Genomic DNA, 5,354 nt, shown 5'->3' on the forward strand with positions numbered 1-5,354 from the left:
AACTGTTCTGCACAGGACAGCAGTGGCTTTTGCCACCGAAGAAACCAATGACCAACACAGCCTGCATGGACCCCTACAGATTTCACCACTGAGGCGTTCCCCGAAGGTTTTCCCAGTCACAGCTGACGGCTGCCTGATGCCCTCCTTGCTCTGTGCCCAGTCCTGCCCCCCTCCCAGAACTAGTATCTATGCGGGCAGTCAGCCCTGGCTTTTGTGGCTGTGTGAGTACAAAATGCCAGCCAAGATGCTGGGGGCTGACACCCCACCACTGTGTGCACGTTTGGGGCTAACTAGCCCCTCCAGCTGTGCACTTACACACCCTTTGCCTGATTTCCACTGCCAGCCTCCGCCAGCACATGCACACCCATGGAGAGATCCTACAGCCTTAACAGTGAACGCCAAAAGCCAGGGCCCTTAGAGCTGCTTATGGGTCTGGATCCAGCCCTGTCTCCTGGCACTGGTCTGCACCACTGGGCTCACCCGCAGTTAGCCCCTCCCGCTATGCATAAGCCCACCCCCAGGCTGACTCCTGTCATTGGCTTGTACTGCTGTGCTGTGCCTGCAGGGTGAGTCTGCAGCCACAGAGTACACACTGACAGCCAGGACCCCCTACAGCTGCTAGCGTACCCACAGTTAGCAGCAGTACCAAGCTGCTAGCCCTGGCCACCACCTCTGTGCCTGATCCAACCCCTGCCACCACAAGGCATTTATAGCTGGTCCCCACAACTGAGTATCTGCACTTCACCAGCTCTGCTCACCCTGGTCCCTGGTCCCTGGACCTGGAGGCACCACTGAGGATTCCAACAGGCCTTGTAGCCACTGCAACCCCTCTGCAGTCCATGTCTGGAACCACGTAGCTGTTAATGTCATGGACCCCAGAAGCCTAAGCTGGACCATCACAAGCCCCCACACAGGGTGCTCTCTACTGCTAGACCCAGGGTTCCAACACACTCTGGCACATCCCCACCCACAGGGGTAAAGGTCTTTCCTAACCAAAATCAGTCCATAAAGTCTGGAAGAGGTGATTGTGTCTTCAAATGTGCAGACATCTATACAAGGCTAGAGGGATGGTGAAGAATCAGGGAAACATGCCACCACCAGAGGAACATAGTAAGCCTACAAAGTTAATATACATAAACATATATAAATGTATTAAGTATATGCAAATAGATATAAGGGGAGAAATAGACAACAATACAATTAGGGAAATTCAATACCCCATTTTTAACAATGAAAAGAGCACTCAGACAGAAAATTAATAAGGAAACACTGGACTCAAACTATATTTTAGACCAGTTGGATCTAACAGAAATATACAAAACATCCCATTCAACAACAGCAGAATACACATTCTTCTCAAGCACACATGGAACATTCTCCAGGATGGATCATATGTTAGACCACAAAACAAGTCTTAGCAATTTAAAATACTGCAATCATATCAAGTAATGGTATGAAACTAGAAATCAATAAAAAAAGGAAGACGAGGAAATTCACAAACGTGGAAGTTAAACAACACACTTCTGAGCAACTTGTGAAGAAGAAATCAAAAAGGAAATTAAAAAAAAAAATCTCCAAACCAAAAAGGAAACAATGAAACAAAACTTATGAGATGTAGCAAAAACAGTTCTAAGAGGAAAGTTTATGGTGGTAAATGACTAAATTAAGAAAAAAGAAAGCTCTTAAATAAACAACCTAATTTTACACATCAAGGAACCAGAAAAAGAACACACTAAGCCCAGAGTCCAAAATTAACAGAAAGAAGGAAATAACAAAGATCACAGCAGAAATAAAGAAGAGAAAAATAGAAAAGATCAACAAAATGAGAAATTGGCGTTATGAAATGGTAAAATTGACAAAACCTTTGGCGAGGCTTACGAAGAAAAAAGGAGGACTCAAATAATACTATAAATGAAAGAGGTGACATTACAACAGATACACAGAAATACAAAGGATCATAAGAAGCAATTATAAACAATTATGCCAACAAACTGGACAACCTAGAAGAAATAAATTCTTTTTTTTAAAGATTTTATTTATTTATTTGACACAGAGACAGCCAGTGAGAGAGACAGCCACTGAGAGAGAGACAAGCAGGGAGAGTGGGAGAGGAAGAAGCAGGCTCCCAGCAGAGGAGCCTGATGTGGGGCTCGATCCCAGGACTCTGGGATCACGCCCTGAGCCAAAGGCAGACGTTTAATGACTGAGCCACCCAGGCGCCCCTAGAAGAAATAAATTCCTAGAAACACATGACCTACCAAGACTGAATCAGGAAGAAATCGAGAATCTGAACCTACCAATCCTGAGCAAGATTGAATCGGTAATCAAAAACCTCCCAGCAGGGACACCTGGGTGGCTCAGTTGGTTAAGGGTTTGACTTTTAATTTCGGCTCAGGTCTCGATCTCAGGGTCGTGGGTTCAAGCCCTGTGTTGGGCTCCACACTGGGCATGGTACGTAAAAAAACCAAACCAAACCAAACCAAACCTCCCAACAAAGAAACGCCCATGACCAGATGGCTTCATGGATGAATTGTATCAAGCATTTAAAAAATTAATATCAATCCCTATCAAACTCTTCCAAGAAATTGAAGAGGTGGGGACACTTCCACATTCATTTTACAAGGCCAGCATTACCTTGATACCATACCGGACAAGGACACTACAAGAGAACAGAACTACAGGCCAATATCTCCAGTGAATATAGATGCAAAGATTCTCAACAAAATACCAGCAAACTGAATTCAACAGCACATTTAGAGGCTCGTACATCATGTCAAGTGGAATTTATCCCTGGGATGCAAGGATGGTTTACCACCTGTAAATCAGTAAATGTGATACACCACATTAATAGAAGAGCATATAAAAATTATACGGTCATTTTAGAAATGATACGAAGATGATGCACATCATCTGCAGAAATAGCATTTGACGAAATTCAACATTCATTCTTGATAAAAATTCTCAATAAAGTGATGAGTATAGAAGGAATGTACCTCAGCGTAATAAAGACCATATATGGCAAGCCCACAGCTAACATCATATTCAACAGTGAAAGGCTGAAAGCTTTCCCTCTAAGATCAGGAACAAGACCAGGGTGCCTACTCTTACCACTCCTATTTACTATAGTACTGGANCAGTATTGGAAGTCCTAGCAGAGCAGTTAGACAAGAAAAACAAATAAAAGGCATCCGAATCAGAAAGGACGAAGTAAAATTGTCTCTGTTTGTTGATGACATGATCTTGTATTTAGAATATCCTAAATATTTCACCAAAAATACTGTTAGAACTAACAAATTAGTTCAGTAAGTTGATGTAGAGAAAAGATATTCTCTTCAATAAATGATGCCAGGAAAACTGGATAACCACATGCAAAAGAATAAAACCAGACCCCTAACTTATACTCACAAAATTATGATGAAATGAATTAAGGACTTAAATGTAAGTTGCAGGATACAAAATCAATAACAAAAGTCAAATACATTTCCGTACACTAACGATAAACTATCTCAAAAATAAAGAAAACAACCCCATTTATNAATATTATCAAAAAGAATAAAATACTTAGGAATAAATTTAACCAAGGAAGTGAAAACTATTAAGACACTGATCACAGAAACTGAAGAAGATACAAGTAAATGAAAAAAATACTCCATGGATTGGAAGTGTTGATATTGTTAAAGTGTTCATAATATCCAAAGCAAACTCCATCAAAATTCTAAAGGCAATTTTTTACAGAAATACAAAATAATCCTAAAGTTGGAATGGAACTACAAAATACCCCAAATGGCCAGAGCAGTTTTGAGAAAGAAGAATGATAAAGCAGGAATTATTATACTTTCTGATTTCACACTATATTTCAAAGCTTTAAGAATCAAAACAGTATGGTACTGGCATAAAAATAGACACACAGACCAACAGAACAGAATGGAGCACCCAGATATAAACCCACACATACAAGTCAACTAATATTTGACAAGGGATCCAAGAATACTCAATGGAGAAAGGATAGTCTCTTCAATAAATGATGCCAGGAAAACTGGGTAATCACATGCAAAAGAATAAAATGGGACCCCTAACTTATACTCACAAAATTATCATGAAATGAAGTAAGGACTTAAATGTAATCCTGAAACTATAAAAATCCTAGAAGAAAAAAGAGAGAAAAATCTTGATATTGGTCTTGACAAGGCTTTTTCAATACGACACCAAAAAAAACAAGCAACAAAAATAAAAATAAGTGGGACTACATCAAACTACAAAGCTCTGCATGTAGGCAACTAACTGAATAGGAGAAGATATTTGCAAATGACATATCCAATAAAGGGTCAGGATCCAAGATACATAAACAACTGGTACAACTCAATACCCCCAAATAAATAATCCAATTAAAAGATGGGCAGAAGACATGAACAGACATTTCTCCAAGGAAGACATCCAGATGGCCAACAGACACATGAAAAGATGCTCAATATCACTCATTATCAGGGAAATCCAAATCAAAAGTACAACAAGGTATCACCTCATGCCTGTCAGAATGGCTAAAGTCAACAACACAAGAAACAAGTGTTGATGAAGGTGGGGAGAAAAAGGAACCCTCATACACTGTTGGTGGGAATGCAACTGGTGCAGCCACTCTGGAAAACAGTATGGGGGTTCCTCAAAAAGTTAAAAATAGAACTACCCTACAATCCAGTATGCACACTATTGGGTATTTACCCAAAGAATACAAAAACACTAATTCAAAGGGATACACGCACCCCTATTTTTATAGCAGCATTATGTATAATAGCCAAGATATGGAAGCAGTCCAAGTGTCCACCAATAAATGAATGGATAAAGAAGATGTGATACACACACACACACCATAGAATATTATTCAGCCATAAAAAAGAATGAAATCTTGCCATTTGCAACAACATGGATGGAGCTAGAGAAATCAGACTGAGTTTAAGCCAGTCAGAGAAAGATAAATACCATATGATTTCATTCATATATGGAAACAAAACAAATGAGCAAAGAAAAAAAAAAGCAGACTCAAACCAAGAAACAGATTCTTAACTCTAGAGAACAAACTGGTGGCTACCAGAGATGAGGCGGGCGGGGAGGATGGGGATTAAGGAGCACACTTATGGTAAAATAAATTGATAAAAAAATAAAAATAAGCTCTGCACAGCAAAAGAAACAAGGAACAAAATGAACAGGCAACCTATGGAATAGGAGAAAATATTTGCAAACCACTGGACAAAGAGTTTTATCTCTAAAATAATAAAGGAGATCATACAACTCAATAGCAAAACAAAAGACACACACACACAATCTGATTAAAAAATGGGCAAAGGACCTGAATAGACATT

The sequence above is a fragment of the Ailuropoda melanoleuca genome, chromosome 8 (genome assembly GCF_002007445.2).
Source record: "Ailuropoda melanoleuca isolate Jingjing chromosome 8, ASM200744v2, whole genome shotgun sequence".
In the NCBI taxonomy this organism is placed as follows: Eukaryota; Metazoa; Chordata; class Mammalia; order Carnivora; family Ursidae; genus Ailuropoda; species Ailuropoda melanoleuca.